Below are 17,367 nucleotides of genomic sequence, written 5' to 3' on the forward strand. Positions count from 1 at the left end.
ATCCCGACAGAGCTCAACCAGCAACCCAACCCCCTGACTTAACTCAGGCTCTAATAATCCAGGTTCATCCTCTCCTGTACCAAATTTTGGAGAGCCCACCACCAATTTGGCTGATTCCTCCAGTCTCACTATTCTCGGACAGCCACTACCTACGGGGGTATTTTCAGCTCCCTCTGGTAGCGAAGAGCCTCTCTTCCCACCTGAGCACCACGGTGTTCCAACCCTATCCAATTCCGACTTCTATGACTCCTCCACAGTTATATCTCCTCTAACCCCACCCAACACCAAATTACAGAGCCTCACCCACTCCGCACCTAATTCACTTACAGTCTTTACACCCGACGAACCCCTGTCTCAATGTTTTCAACCCACTCTGGTCCCCTCTAGCCCTCAGTTGGATAAATTCCCCTCTTCCCACCAATACCAAACCTCTATTTACCCCTACAGACTGAAACCCCTCACTTCCCCTCACAACCTGAGAATAGGGGCCTGGATTCAACAACACCTAGAGTGCATTACAGTAACCCAGATGACGACAGGGTGCTAATCAGTGACCCACAAGCCCTTGCTATTACTAAAGAGCCTCCACAAACCAAATCCAAGACAGTGTAGAGCTTGAAGGCTAAAGTAAAGGCAAAGAAATTAAAATGTGTGGAAAAATTGAGAAGCAATATGGTGCATGCTGGAGAGCATTTTTATCCATTACCCCCGTGGAAGATGCAAGATGTCATCTCCACGGGAGACAATGAAGATATTGTCCTAGAACTGTAGAGGCATCGGGGGACCTCTCACAATTCGCACTCTTGTTAATCTCTCGAGGAAGAATGGGGCAAACATAATTTTTCTTATGGAAACCAAAGCCAGAAGGGGGAAACTGGAACAACTTCAACAAAAACTAAAGATGGATGGTATGATGACAGTGGATCCTGATGGATTGGGTGGGGGTTTATGTTTGTTATGGAAACAGGATATTGAGGTCGATATCCAGTGTAGCTCTCAGAACTTCATAGATACTTTCATCCAACCAAAAAGCTCATAAGGTTTTTATTTCACAGGGGTGTATGGCTGCCCGGTGAAAGCTGAGAGGAAGGATTTATGGGATAAAATCAGTAGGTTTGGAGAAATCCGAGATCAAAGATGGCTTATGGCAGGAGACTTTAATTCATTCCTACGATGGCAGGAAAAATCTGGTGGATGGTGGATCTAGTGAAGGATGTGCCGATATCTCACACTTTCGCAATATGGTGGATCAGTGTGAGCTTATGGATGTTCAGTCACTAGGTCCATCCTATACTTGGAGTAATAAGCGAAAAGGGAGGGCAGGAATACGCATCAGATTGGATAGAGCATTGGCTAATATAGCTTGGAGAAGCGCCTTCCCGGAAGCACTTGTTTTCACTAAGGCTGCCATTGGATCTGACCACAACCCCATACTGATTAACACTGATGGGAAACCACAAGGGGGACCAAGACCATTCAGATTTCAAGCAATGTGGTTGAGGCATGCAGAGTTATAATGACAAAATTGATATTTGAAAAAGAAATATCCATTCCCAAATACCAACCACCCAGATCAGCTTCTTGTTTTATTCTTGGGTTGTTCTAACCTGCCAGCCTCTCAGGAATGTATCTGAGCGCAGCCCAAGCATGAACGCTTCCACCTGAGTAGCCCATAACCCAGAACTTGCCAGTGACACCAGTGGCATCCGCAATGTATGACATATCCATGGCTGATGAGTTAAGATTCCTGATGGGGTGAGGATCACTCTCCCCAGAACCAGGAAGATCATATGTTACCAAGCGAACACCAAACTCCTCCAGCAGTGATGCTTTAACTCCAGGTATCCCTTTTTAAGAATAAAACACACATTCACAATTTAACAGAAGCTCACAAGGGACAACCATTGAACCATTGTGTACCAAATTCACTCAACTATGATGAGCTAGTTGATTTACCTGCCAGCCGGGATGAAAGAAAGGAATGCGGAGCAATCAAGGAGAACCTAGCTTGGTCAGCTAGAACACCTTGCTCTTGATATGCAGTATGTCTTCCATCAGGAAGTTGTATATAACTAGCACTAGGAGGATGAAAGAGCACTTCCTTTATCTTTGGCACAGAACTGTCCTGTGCAGTATTTGCATTCAATGTTGCAGATTGGCTTTACATTAGGTAAGCATAAGAGTAAGGAAATGTAAGCAGTTGTGTAAAAAGGTAACCAAGTTCTAACACCAGGAAATGCTTGCATTTTCAGGTTCGGTAACAATAAAAAGAAGAAGAAAAAAATCATAATCCAAACTAGAGATGGTTACAGAGCAAAATGTTGTTTGAAGTGCAGACAAATGCTAGAGAAGGTTCGTAAAGATGACAAATAAGGTACCAAAAAGAGAGGGACCATGCCTGCAGGCTTGAGAAAAGGAAATTAATAAGGGCAGTCAACTGTAGGTACTTAACATTGAAGAGCAAGCTAGCAAAACATCACCACTGAAAGTAGAATTATGTTTGTCTAATATGAGTTTGCTCTATCTTTAAACATAGCCATAATACAAGATTTTGCACTGGGAACCCAAGCACAAGGATGTAGCCATGTAGGTACAAGCTGAATAAGTATTCCTCTTCTTTCTTTTCTTTTCTTTTTTTTTTTATTTGGAGGGGGGGGGGTAAAGATGAACATTCCCTCTTCATATTGTCTCAAAGGTAGAACTACCATTCCTAAATATTTTATCTGAATCCTATTGTAACTTGTCTATATGGCCTTCCTCACACCCTACCCTCTGTAAACAGGATAAGTTTCTCGTCTTCTCTTTCTTTTTTCTTTTTATTATATTTTGAACAATCCTAAGCAAAACTTATTAATCAGATGGAAATGCACGAGGACACAAGAATGTCAAAACTTATAAGAAAGGGCGGAGGGGTCCATACTCAGCCCACAAGGCTCCTACATATGGCAGGGACTGGAGTGGGTGAAATGTACACATCCAGACATCCTTAAACAACTATGCAAGTCTGGGTCCTTTAATATCTTATGAAAACTAGAGTCATCTTACATCCTTCATTGTCCATTCAAGCTTTCCATTGATTTTCCTGTCTCCATTAACAAGCTTAGGGCAAGGGCTTTACAGAGAAGCTCTAAACATATCTGCTAATAGAAAATTGTATACATGAAACAAGCTAAGTTCCATATGGCCTCTGAAAACCTGCAGCTTTGCTAAATAAGGCTATAACTCAAACTATGATGGTGGAGTTAATTTAGTAACTATATCCAAGTTTGCATGGGGACACAAGCTAATGCTAATCTTTCAGCACATACACATATCCACTGCACTTAGTCTTTATGCTTCTATGTTGCTAGCACTGGTCATGTAAAGAGTCTTTTGGTTCACCACAAAAATGGAGTTACCTGTCACAGTCAGCTCATCATTAGCAGTGTAGTATATCTAACCGTCCCCAGGGCATACATCTTTATGGACGCCGATTAGGACCTGCACACGTAATGTATCAGGAATTCCGGATTCCTTACCTGAGGAGGAATAAGTTTGTTTTTCTAATTATCAGGGCAAGCACATAAAAAGAAACTAAATCACCGGGAATCAGGTATGCAAATTAAGTATCATAGCACATTCTTTGACGAGGGAGGTTCGACAAACCAACTGAAGACATTCAAGGTGGTAACAGTCTTAAATCTGATTTACCCATCTATCTACTGTCTAGTGGCAAACAAAAACACGAAAGGGTTGGCAGACACTCCTTCCCCCCCCCCCCCCCCCCCCAATCCCGGGGCTTCCCTATTAGAGAATAAAAAGAGGGAAAGTAATCATTTGTTAGTTTTCTAACTTTTTTGCCTGATAACACTGGGAAGATAACCCCAGAAGCAGTTTTACCTACTCAAATCATTTGAGACGAATTTATAAAGGAGGAAAGCATCTGCCTAAAATACTCCAAAGAGTAGAAAGAAGGAGAAATCTGAGAAGAATTAGACTTGAAATGGGAGGAGGACAACACTCATAAGATGAAGAGAAGAGGAGAGAGGAACACCTACCCCGGGGGGGCTGCAAATGCCCCATGCTAAACCTTCAAGTCACATATCTTTTTCTCCAAAGTCTCTTAAGGGGGGGGGGGGGGAAATAGAGATGGTAGAAGGATAAAGAAGAAAGTAGAGAATGGGAAATCTCAGATAAATCGGTCTTGAAGACAGGGAAGAAGGAGAAGAACACTCATAAGAAGAAGAGAAGAGGATACAGAGAAAGGGGCTGCAAACCTACATTGCTAAAGCTTCAATTCATCTTATTTATATCCCATTAGTCTCTATTTTATTGCAATGCAAAGGGATAAAGCTTTACAATAAATAGAAACTAATATCCTACTAACTAGTGATAATAGAATCTCATGGAAATAGAAATTATTTAAAATTAGAAACTACTGGGCTTTATATTTCAGCCACATGCATAAATAAGTAAAATAGAAATTAATTTAATGTCTTAAATCTCCCAAGGGAAAAAATCTTCATGTAATCTCGTGGGCCCCACAAAATCCTCTATGGATATTCCCAAATGAAAAATAATCCAAGTCTGTAACACTATTCACGTGAACAGTGTTTTGGCATCTTTTTGGCCTTCTAAAAGACCATCTGAACTGAAAAGGGGGGGGGGGTTGAGCTGGCCTGGTCCATGATTGGTTCACTTAGTCCTCGTTTTGTGCTGTTGTCCTGCATCAATATGTCAGCTCTAATAGGGATAGTGTAATTAACTAAATAAATCTGGTAAGGGGTCCTTTTAGGTTAATAAAGAGTCTTATTTGAGTTCAAGTTAGTGTCTACGTTTGGTACAACTAGGAAAGTCAGCACGAAGGCTATAAATAGAAGGCCTATGCATGTAATAAGACTCAAAATTCAGAACATAATTGATAAAGAGAGTGTTACAAGGTGATAGTAGAGCTTCTCATTAGTGGTAAAGGACCTCTATGTAATAGGGTTTATTTGAAGGATTCTCGTCGGCAAATGCTTGTAATAGTTGTCAAGGCGTGGCAAGGCAATAGACGGCAACAAAAACCAAGGTGACAGTGCAACACCAAGCAAGGCAACACTAGGTCGCCTTGACCCAATAAAGGGCTAAGACTCCTAGAAATCTAGGCACCTTGGCAACAGGCTTGCATCCTACCTTGACTACGCCATCATCATCTCAGCCATTACTAGACTTGAATTACACGTACGTAACAAGCTGCACTTTATTTTATTCCCTTTCCACTTTTAATTTTCTGTTTTGAAAACCTACCCCATTCAACCACTTATTCATTTTATTTTTCTTCTTCATCATAAACTCTGTAATCCATGTCTCTTAATCCGTCTATCAGAATTCTACACTATTGCAGATTTCTTATGCCTTTACCTTCGTTGTCATTCAATCCCAATTGCAGCCCAAGTCACCCTTCCAAATAAGTATAACTAAAAATAAAAAAACATACAAGTAAAAACTTACGAGGACTCATAGTTGTACGATGTTTGATAGCCATGCTTGTGGAGAAAGGACCTCTAACTTGCTTGTACTCACTTGCTTGGTGCAATACCTTATCTTGTAGATATAAATCAAGCACTGGTCTTCCAATAACTTCATTGAAAGAAGTTTGCAGAGAACTAATCAACTCACAATCATCTACAACATTTAAATTGTAGAACTTCCCAGGATTCAAAAATAAGGCTGCACCATATAGAGGTCTCTCCATCTAACACTCCCATTGCACTCCCATCGCTTATCAATTATTTGTATGACTTTCTTCTAGAGTTTTTCTTTGCCTCCAAAATTGTCCTTTATTCTTCTCGTAGCCTCTTGCATGGATACAAACACTTCAGGCAATGCGGGTCTTTCATCAACATCTACAATCCTCAATACAATCATAAGAGGTTGTGATGCTCTAATGCAATCCTCCACACCATGCCAAAATGCTGTAGAAAATGATGTTTTAGCTACTCTCTTCCTTGCTTCTGTCTTGGACAAATTGGATTTTGTCCACTCCTCAAAAATGAATAAGTGCCTTAGTTCATCTATGTTTCAATAAGCCTTGCAGTGTTAAGAATGAAGTGGCAAATCTAGTCACGGCAGTCCTCCCAAGATCCCTGCCATTTGTCTTCTGTCTTAAGGCCACCAGCAATCTTGTATGCCTATAAATGAAAGTGGTTATTCTCTTCCCTAGAATTATCACCTTCTTATATTGTTTCAAATTCTCAATGTCCTCTAGCATCAAATCAAGAGAGTGGGCTGCACAGGGAGTCCAATATAATGTGGTCCTTTCTCCCTTAATAATGCCCTTGTTGCTTTGTAATTTGAGGCATTATCATTTACCACTTGAACTACATGCTTTTCCCCAATTACTACAGAACCAAGGAAGAATGTTCCTTCTGGACAATTGACAAGAAAATTGATGAGGTGCCTGCCCTTTTTGTCAATCCACCCCATCAGACATGAGTGTGCATCCATACATTTTCCAATACCTTTCATAACTTTTCCTTATCTCCATCATTCTTTCTTTTGCATTCTTCAATAAAGGCACCTTGACTTCTCAGCTTCAAGTGAGAGAAGTAGTGAGAGAAGTAGAAGTATAATAACCAAAATTTCAGTACCACTATACTTCTAGCCTATATGGGGGAGAGTGTGATCCCGAGCAGTAGTGAGAGAAGATTTCAGCCTTGAATAACTTTTTGGGTATGGAATTTGATATCAAGGACTTGGGGAATTTTAGATACTTCTTACGTCTGGAATTTGGATATTCAACCAGTGGTGTTTCCCTCTCTCAAAGGAAGTATACTTTGGTACTTCTGCTACCAATTTTTCTTATGTAGGTAAAACAGCTCTTCTCACTTCTACATCCACCCCTTGGATCATTTGTTCAATGGCTTCTTCTTACGTTACTTGTAAGTCGTCTTAGCTCTTTCTCTAAATCTATGAAACTTTCACACCTATTTTGGGCTCTGGAAGTGTTTCTTCTACAACTTCTCTTACTCTGTCCTTTGTTCTTCATATTGATAATTTTCCCTGATATTTATTATTTGTTATCCAGCTAACTAAAACATTGAATTGCTCCATAACCTTTACTCTTAATTCTTGTGTTTTCTAGGACCTTCACACGAGGAAGACGATTGGTGGGGTACGAAAGGAACAGACTCCACTATCTAGACAATGGTGCCCTTACAACGGCTCTCTTTGATGATGGTGTAGATGGCTTTCAGTGGCGTTGTCGTTTAGGCCGCCTTTCCTTAGCTAGATATAAAGATTTTGTTTCCTTCTTTAAAGTCAATGGCTAGGTTAAATTGTGAAGCGTGTGAGTTGGGGAAGCACCATCATGTCACCTATCCTCAACGCTCAGCTCTTCGTAGTGAGTCTTTATTGTCTCTTGTTCATTCTGATATTTTAGGTCATTGTAGAGTTAGTAATAGGCATGCGTTACGGTATTTTGTTACTTTTGTTGATGATTTTTTCACGTCTTACATGGTTGTATCTTCTGAAAGATTGAACAAAGTTCCTGCCTATATTTAAAAAATTTATTAAAGAAGTAACATCTCAATTTTCTCTTCCTATTCAATTTTAGATCAGATAATGCTTTAGAATATGTACAAACTAGTATCTCCATTTGTGTGACACCCTCAGAATGATGCATTAAAATAGTTGTTCATTCAGTCCCCAACAGAATGGAGTGGTTAAACACAAGAATCGCCACCTCTTGGAGGTTACATGTGCTCTTTTAATTCAGATGAATGTCCTTAAGAATTACTGGCGTAATGTGATTTTATCTGTTGATCATTTGATTAACCGAATGTTATGATCCAATACATCAGAAACAGTTTGTCACTACGGATGCTACATTTTTTGAGGATACCCCATATTATACTAATCCACCTTTGCTTGATGAAAACCATGTTGTGAATGATGCTCCTCCCATTCCCTCTTTAGTTCCTTCAAACTACAGTGTCCCTCTATAGGTTTGTCAACGAAAACGTAAGTTGGGGGAGCATATTGTGAATCATACAAACCATTCTATTGATACTAGCAACTCTCCTTTAGATGAGGTCAAAGCTAGTCCTACAAAAGTTCCCTCTTCATAGTCTCCTCCGGCTAGTGGAGATCCTACTTCTACTTTAGATGACTTACCTATTAACTTGAGAAAAGATACTCGTACTTGCACTTTATATTCTCACATTGTTTATCCTGTTTCTAATTATGTATCTATTTTTCATCTACCTCCCAAATTTTGTTGTCTTGCTCTTTCTATGTCCGACATTCATATTCCTACCCATCATAATGAGATTCTTAAAAGCCCTGGCTGGAAAGCTGTCATGGATGTGGAAATGGATGCTTTAAAATCTCGTCATACATGGTATTTGGTAGACTTGCCTCCTAGAAAAGATGTGGTCCGTTGTCAATGGGTGTATACTATTAAGTATCATTCTGATGGTGTAGTTGAACAACTCAAGGCTCGCTTGGTAACTAAGGGCTGAACACAAATGAATGGTGTGAATTATTTTGAGACTCTTTCCTATGGCTAGACTTAATTCTGTCCATGTGTTGATTTCTTTAGCTGTTAGTTATGATTAGCCGCTCTTTCAACTTGACATTAAAAATGCCTTATTGTATGGTGACCTCAATGAAGAGCTGTAGTATCTCTTGGGAATTGAGGTACTTTGGAGTAAACAACAAGTTAGTTTGTCACAAAGAAAATTTGTGTTGGATCTTTTGGAAGAAACTGATATGCTTGCCTCTAAACTTGTTGATATTCTTATGGATCATTAGTTGAAGTTGGGAGTGAATGATGTAGATGATGTCCATCGTTACAGTAGTCTTATTGGGAAACTGATTTATCTCACCACCACTCGTCCAAATATTTCCCATTTAGTTAGTGTGTTGAGTCAGTTAATGCAATGCCCTAAAAGGCCCATTGGGATAGAGATATGAGACTGCTTCGATATCTCGAGAGTGCACCCGGTAAGGGGCTGGTCTATTGACCAAACAAGAGTATGGATCTGGTTTCTCTGATGTAGATTAGGCAGGGTCTACATCTGATCATCAATCTACTACGAGTTATTGTACCTTTTTTGGTGGAAATCTTGTAACTTGGAGGAGTAAGAAACAATCTACTGTTGCCCATTCTAGTGCTGAGGCAAAATATAGAGCCATGGCCCACACAGCTACCGAGTTGATGAGGCTTCATTCTTTATTGGAGGAAGTGGGAATCCCAGTTTTCAACCCTATGAAAATGTTTGGTAATAATCAGGCTGCTACTTACATTGACAATAATCCCGATTTTCATGAGAGAACAAAGCATATAGAGGTTGATTGTCACTTTGTTTGTGATGCAATCAATAAGAAAATCATAGAAACCCGAAACCCCCTTTGTAAGTTATGTTGATCAACTAGTGGATTTGTTCACTAAAGCTTTATTTAAGCCAATTTTTCATTCTATCTATTACAAGTTGGGCTAGCCTAAGGGGGGAGTGTTGAGAATACGCATGGTCCAAGGCCACTGCCTTGGTGCGCATGCCTTGGACAGTCTTTCTTGGTGCTCAAATTGTCTACTTTCCTTTTTCAGACAAGGTTCCTTGGTCATGAGGAGTAAGACAGTGTTGAAGTTTCTACTTTCATTTCCTTCCTTTTCTAGAACTTCCTATTTTTCAGTACCTCCTATTTTCTGTTTTTGTGAGACATACTATTAGTTTCCCTTTATGGAGGGCAAGTCACTTGCTTCACAAGTTGTAATTCAGCCTAGCAGCATTATAAATAAAGAGGGCTGCAATTCATGGTTTCCTAGTTGTTGAGTTGCAGATCATGGTTTCCTAGTTGGGGGGGCAATGGTTGAGTAAAAGTTTTTGTTCAAGTTCAGCTTCTTCTTCTTCATTCCAGCAGTCTACAAGCATTCAAGAAGCAGCCATCAATCATTCACAGCAGCCCTGGTAAGTACCCAACAAATCCCCTACCCTTCCCCTGCATCCTAGGCTATCGCACCCCCCCCCCCGTCCTTTTCCCATACTGCCCAACCCCTAGAAACTACCCCCACCCCCATTGCACCCTCTCCGTCCCCCTTCCCCTTCTAGCAAAGCCCCCAACCCCCCCTTGCATCTGTAGGTCCCCCCCCCCCCCCCAACCTTTCTTTTTTTCCTCCCCTGTGATAGCAGCAAACCCCACTGCCCGCTGCCAATCCCACTTCCCCAGCCCCTTTAGCTTTCTTTTTCCTTCTCTTAGGATCATACCTACCCCTTGCCACCAGTCCTACTGTTGGTTACCTAATTAAACCCTATTTCCCTAAAGTCTGAAACTTCCTGTACTTCATCTTTTTCAACAAAACATTCTGCAATTCTTCTTTTACTTCTGAAAACTAAGCCCCTACCCAACTAAATCCCTCTCCTACACCTTGAAACCTTGGGAAGAGATTTGAAATTACGCAGCAGAAGCAGCAGCCCATCCTCCCACCTAGCCGAAACCCTAAAACCTTATTTTCAGTCCTCTTTTTATTAAAACTCAGGTCTGGAACTCATAATATATTAAAGTTCAGATCTGAGTTCACATTACACCAGGGTTTTAGCATGACAAAATACCCTATAAACCATAGGATAACCATTATCTTTTGCTGGAAATTACTAGGAAGCCCTTAGATTTAGGAAATTCCAATACTACCCCTAACCCTAAATCTGGGTTTACATCACATCTTTACCAAGTTACTCTTAGGGCCTGCATTCTAGAATGGATGTTGCAAACTACGCATGGGAGATTTATAAGCTCTAGCTTTGAGGGGGAGTATTGATGAGTTTATCTTAGCGTGGCCAAGATATTGTGGATGATCTTGGCCAAGATATTGTGGATGATCTTGGCCAAGTACAATTTGGTAGTCTTAGTATAATATATATTTACGTATGCTTCAGAGACAAATAACCTTCATAAGATAGTTTTAGTTTCCTTTTTAGTAGATTTGGGAGTTCTATGCAATATATATTCTTCCTTTTTGCTGTTAGTTTAGGAAAGTTTTCCCAAGCTCAGATTGGTTTCTAGATAATAAATAAGGTACATAGAGGAGAGCTTCACACACGATCTCTACCCCTCTTTTCTCTCCTTCGTCTTCTGCTTCTTCTCCCCTCAACTCTTCTCAGTCTCATCGTCCCTGCTGATCTGAGCTTCTAACTGCAGAAGCCGTTACATGTGAGATATCTTGCAAGTTCACATACTGTATGAGTTAGAAACTTAATGCAAAAATCTACCTCGGCCGGATAAACTAGCGGGAGATCGATTGCTACCAAGATCAATACAATATGAAAACAAAATTTACTAACTAGAATTATTTTTTTTTTTCAATTAAGAGAGAAGAACATGAAGGATAGAATAAGGATAGATAGAAGAAGAAGGTGTTATAGAAGGACAGATTGACGAAAGGGGGTCAGGGATGGGCTATCTCAACTGTTGAACATGGATTTACTCCATAACTGAGGCTACTATACCAAATTGATTTCTCCAGAAGTCTGATATTATATTTCAATTAAAGGGCTTATTTGTATTTTGGTTAAAGCTTTACAATGAACAGAAACTTAGCAGACTGATAATAGAAACTAATACCTCAGCAACTAATGACAATAGAATCTTATGGAAAATAGAAACTACTAAGCCCATATGCATAAATATCTAAACAGAATACCAAAATAGAAACTAAACTAAGTTCCTAAATCTCTCAAGAATAGAATATTCATGTAACCTGCCACAAATCCTCTATGGAACATCCCCAATGTGCCAAATTATGGGCTGCGTTCACATGAACAGTAATGTATGAACAGTGTTTTGACCTCTTTTCAAAAAGACCACCTGGACTGAATGGGCTGGCTCAAGCTGGCCTGGTCCATTGCTGGTCCTCTTGGTCCTAGTTCCATGGTTTTCTCCTTTCCAGCCTCTGATTCTACATCAGAATTGAGTTAGGCCTTTCCTTCTTGGTATAGGAGTCTATTTTTGAGTTTTTTTATACGAGGCTGTAACAGGAACAAGTATTTAACATTAATTTAATTAACGAAATTTCTTTACAAGCTGCTGCTGCCAGATTTATTCTATTGGAGATGGGTCTGGCGAGAAATCTAGCTTTTGGTGGGATTGTTACCTATAGCCAATTGATCCCTTGATGTGCGAAATCCTAGGACATCCAAATTGTGGGACAATGTATCTATCCAATCAATTCTTTGATGGTGCAAAGCCCACTAAGTCTGAATAAAGCTCTCCTTCACCTAGTTTGAAGGTTTTCTTCTCCTCAAGTTCTTTGAAGTTCAAGAATCAATTTCCATACACAATCCTTTGACCAAGCAAGCTGCTACCAACAAACCCTAAACTACAGTAATTTTGATTCATCTCGTCAATACTTATTCTTCTCCTAATATTGGAACAACCCAAGACTGTCCCGTTCACCTCTTAAAGACAACCCATTCTCCATCCAACTGTTATCACCAGTAAGTTGCCTTCTTGTTGTATTCAGTGGCTGCAATGGTGGAGTTAGATTTGCCAAGCTTGGGGCAGAATCTAACAACATGACCAATTTTATTGCAACAGTAACATGTACTAGCTGCAATGGCCAAGTCCTGGTAGCCAATGGAGCAGGGGGGAGACTGTTAGAACTTCACTCATCTGCTACAACTCTAATACCAATTCATGTACAACTGTAAATCAAAGGTGATGGTAAAAACTAAAAAGTATGATGTTCAAGCACCAATAAAATTAGTAGAAAACTCAGGCACTAAATAAACTAGAGGGTTATGATTCAAGACAAGCCAAACAGTAGAACTTGCTCAAATTTGAAGTGAATGATTACAGGCTGTAGATAAAGCATACTGAATTTTTTTTCCAATTTCTGTTGGTGCAGCAGTTCCCAGATTAGAAACTAGGACTCTTCAGGCCTAACCATCAACCTTGATGGGACTCAAATTTGGATAGGATGAAGGTCAAGTAGAGGAGATAACTGGCTGAAATTCATAGCAGCCCTAGAGATTTGGTTGGAAAAGGAATTTGATCATCAAATAGTATTCTCAAAGAGGTGGTTTGCTGTCGTTGCAGTCAAAACAGCACAGCATGTATATCGGAACAAGGAAGTTGGAGAAGAAAACACGACAAGGTAATGGGCTATCTCAGCTATGGTTCTCCTGCCCAGAGATATCTTAGCTGTTGGACATGGAATACTCCGTAAGCAATGGCATGTTGTGCAAATTCGTTTTCTCTGAAGTTTGTAGTAATATGATGCACTGTTATCAAGGCGTCCGCCCAGGAGATGAATTGCTGTTTGACAAGCAAGATTTCAACCGCTTTATTGCCTAGGCACCATCGCATTGTTGCTCTGTGTGCTATTCCCACCTAGGGCTGAAGTGGTCACTTTTTTTGACATTTTGTACCAAAACTTGAGTTTTTTTTTTTTTAACATCAAATTTTATTCAACAAAACCATATCGAATATAATAGTTATTCATTTCGAATTTGGAAATCATTAGATGAAATATTATTCAAAAGAATGTGATGTATTAATTTGTCAGTTCAGTCAACAAAGTGGCAAAATAAGCTAACAATTAAACTCCAATTTGGATTCAAGAATTATTCATTTCCTTAAAAAATAGTTGGGTAAAATAGATTAGATGCCTAAGTTGAACAACAAGCTAACTATTGGATATATTGTAGACTACATGATGGATATTTCCCCATTCTTTCATTTTCATTTTTATAATTTTATATAATTCACAATCATATGCTATAATGTCATTACATCATGTTGCTAATTGCTATTGCATGCATGTATTATGATGGAATTTATGTTGTTGAGAAACACGATTTTGGTAGAATGGCTTGAATTGATCGGTATGATCTCAAGCCCTCTATTTATAATAAAGTGGAAAGAACACTATTACATAAATACCCTTACTTGGGTAACAAGAAATAGAAAATTACATGAATGAAAACTCCAATAAAGTTGAACTCCTAGTAGAATTCAACCAACATATGTTTTTCTTTTTTTCTTTTATTCATGATGATTTTCCATAATTATGATTCTTTAATATTCGTTTAGCGTATGGTAAAATTATATCAATTTTTGGTATATTATTTGAGCAACATAAAATAGTTTATTATAAAAAGTGTCCCAACCACTTTGGTCACCTTGTTGCCTTAACAACCTTCATATGATGAAAGGGGTTTAACTAATGGCTGGCCTAAGCTTTTCCCAAAACAGATTAAACTTTGTAAACTAGCCAATGGTTCAAATTAGAAATTAACAGGAATTAGAGACGAGTGATTATGGTAGATACTCAGGAATTGCAAAAGCAACTACTATATAGTCAAACTTTGGATGTGGGTCCCACAAATATTTTCTGGAATATTCCTCCCACAGCAAATATGAGCTATGATACTGTTCACATGAATAGTAACGTGAACAGTATTTTGGCCTCTTCATGTTTTGTCCTATAGCAGCAGTTATAATTATAATTGAAATTTGGAAGGGAATCCTAGGTTTTGTTTGAGTTCTATGTCAACCATTACAACAACAAACAACAACGACCCATTACCTAATCCCAACTAAATGGGGTTGTCTACGAGGATCCAAATAAATTTAAAGCAATGAAGCTATATGAGAATAACAGAAAGAAGTGAGGCAAAAAAGAAAAAAGGAAAAGGGAGAAAACAAAGCAGTCTGGGTGACTTCTAAGAACATCCCCCTTACAGAAGGTCAATTAAACAAGTAATTTTCCTCCAAGCAGTTTTATCTACAATCATACTAGGCTCAACCAAAACCATATGATACAAGCATATTTTTTCTAAGCACTTCTCCAATGCCTGCCTGTACCTTGTTTAGCTCCTTCAAACTAAATCAAGTGACCCTTCCTTATCAATTCTCCTTTAGTTCTCCATTGACAATGATCATAACACCTCAAGTGGCTCTCATAGAACTTGTCTTGAATAAACCCAACCCCCCCCCCCGAAAAAAAAAATACAATCATTTCTTAGTCTTTTCCCCTCATTTTGCCACACATCCTCTTCACCATCTTCTACTCTGCTACATTTAAGTTATGTAACTCCTCCACAAACTGCCCAACACTCCATGATCATAATTGGACTAATCGCACTACTATAAAATTACCGTAAGCTTAATAGGCATGCTTCCGAGCACCTCTCCATTTCAACCATCCTACATCAATTTTGTGGGCAACATCATATTTCATCCATCCTCCTTTAATTATGTGGGCAACATCCTCTATATTATCCTCTTTGTTAATAGTTTAATAGTTCACCCTACGTATTTAAAGCATTCACTTTGCGATACATTTCGGTCCACAAGCTTCACTACTTCATCCCCTCTATAAGATTGACTTTAGTTACATATCATATATTTCATCATTCTTATTAGTTCCTTCTACTGTCTCATCTATCAAAATAATATCATCAGCAAAGAGCATACATAAAGGGACCTCATCATGGATGTATCTGGTTAAATCCTCCACAATGAAAGCAAACAAATAGGGGCTTAGAGCTGATCCTGGTTAAACCCAACTGCAATCGGGAAACCACTATGATAAGACACTTATTTTAAGATACATACACCAAAGGGGGTAGGCGAGTTGTAGGGGGTCAAACCCATCCAAACATGCGGGGGACAAGATCAACCACAGGGATACGTGGCTGAATCCTATTTGGGAACAGCCACTCCCATGTTGGTCAGCATGAAAAGTGGGCTTAGTTAGGGCTTAGGATTCCATTAGGGATATATTAGGGAGGTGAGGGAAGAGAAAAAGGGCTTAGAATTTTGTAAGGGTAAGGAGACGAGCTGTGCTCCTAGAGGAGAGGTAATCTCTCACGTTAAAGGGTGACTGAGATAGGATACTAAAGGGGTGGGAGTTCTTGTATAGCAGATTGATTGAGCCATTTTATTAATGAATTAATCAAAGTATTTCCTGTTAAATTTCCTGTTTATACATTTCAATTGTAGTATGTGTGTGCATGCGAGTAGTGAGACTGAGTGGGTTACGGGTGCTGCTGTGACCTAGTTTCAGGGATTTTAGCCATTTAATCCAGGGATTGATTGAGGTTCTTATCACACTACTTTGGCCTTCTATGTCAGCCATTGTAGCCATAAATACAATTGTGAGCCAGTAATTTATTGAATGGTAGCATTGCTTAGTCTTGAGAAAGCTATTCCATCCTACATACCCATCTACCAAATTCTTCAAGCAACCCCAAAGCCGACCACATTTGATCCCTTGAAGCTTCTTCTATTTGCCAGTCAACCTCTACACTTCAAGAGTTTCTTCAATCACTCAAGCAGTTATTCAAGAAGGTATACATCAAACAGTAAGTTTAATCATCCCCAACTTTATTCTGCTTATCCTAACTTTTAAATCATAAACATATCCCCCATCCCTAAACTTCATCTACAAACTCCAAAACTTCCACAGCGTGAACCAACCATTAGAATTATCAACTTTTCGGATTGAATTCTCCTCTCACCATAAGGAAAACTTGATCCAAGTTGCAGCCCATTCTGAACATTAAAACCCATATATTCATATTTTGTATATTGCTTAACCTCTTAAAAGCTATTAAGTTTTCCTATCCCCTCCATCAAGTTCTTCAATCTCCCCTAAGCTAACAAGTTCAATCACCATTAAAGACACTTTATTGTTGCCAGAATGTCCTGCAAATTCAAGGAACTTCAAGCATTCAAGTTCTACTCTTCTAAGTTCTAACATCAGTAAGTAGAATCAATCCCCGGATCCAGTTCTACTTGTAACCTCCAAAATCCCAATCCTTAACCTCCTCCACCCCAACTTTTGATTTACACTTTCCCCCACCCCACCATTAAGTGACAGACCAAATTATCAATGAAAATGTCCCAAATCAGGTTCAAATAATGCTCTCCATCCCCTTACCCTCTGATCCCCTTTTTTTCCAATTCAGTCCAGCAAAAACCAGACTTCCAATCCACCCCTAACCTTCAAATTCCATAAACTTAATTTACTTCTAATCTAGACATCCAAACCTCATCACATTTTGATCGCATACTTCCCCGTATCCTCCCAAGAAAGGAGAATTCAAGTTTGATCCCATTCTGAACAGAAAATCCTTGAATCTCATCTTTTTCACTTTTCCAAACTCAGGAGAATCACAACTTTTGCTGGAACTCAAAATTCAGACCTTATCTTAAAAACCATACCTTCACTGATAGACTCCCCATCACTTGCTAGTCATAACCCTACAATCAAATCCTAAGTTTGATCTAAACCTGGCCTTCAATTGGAAACCATATAATGTTTTTGTCCTATATGTGCTTACAGTGCATCCCAAATCTGGGGATGGGTTTCCGCTTCCTAGTAATCTAGGACTACATTAT

The 17,367-nt window shown here is 39.2% G+C and overlaps 1 pseudogene across 1 annotated transcript in view; it reads right to left on the reverse strand.

The window, feature by feature from the left end:
• LOC149023469 (uncharacterized) overlaps positions 1–17,367 on the reverse strand; it is a 39,280-nt pseudogene that overhangs the window by 14,595 nt on the left and 7,318 nt on the right. Inside the window, exons 3-4 of the transcript XR_016171528.1 lie at positions 1,957–2,125; positions 1,608–1,847 (exon numbers count right to left, since the gene is read on the reverse strand). The product of XR_016171528.1 is annotated as an uncharacterized LOC149023469 (transcript). The remainder of the gene's footprint in view (positions 1–1,607; positions 1,848–1,956; positions 2,126–17,367) is intronic.

The sequence above is a fragment of the Hakea prostrata genome, chromosome 2 (genome assembly GCF_041222555.1).
Source record: "Hakea prostrata isolate BN-2017 chromosome 2, UWA_Hpros_2, whole genome shotgun sequence".
Classification (NCBI taxonomy): Eukaryota; Viridiplantae; Streptophyta; class Magnoliopsida; order Proteales; family Proteaceae; genus Hakea; species Hakea prostrata.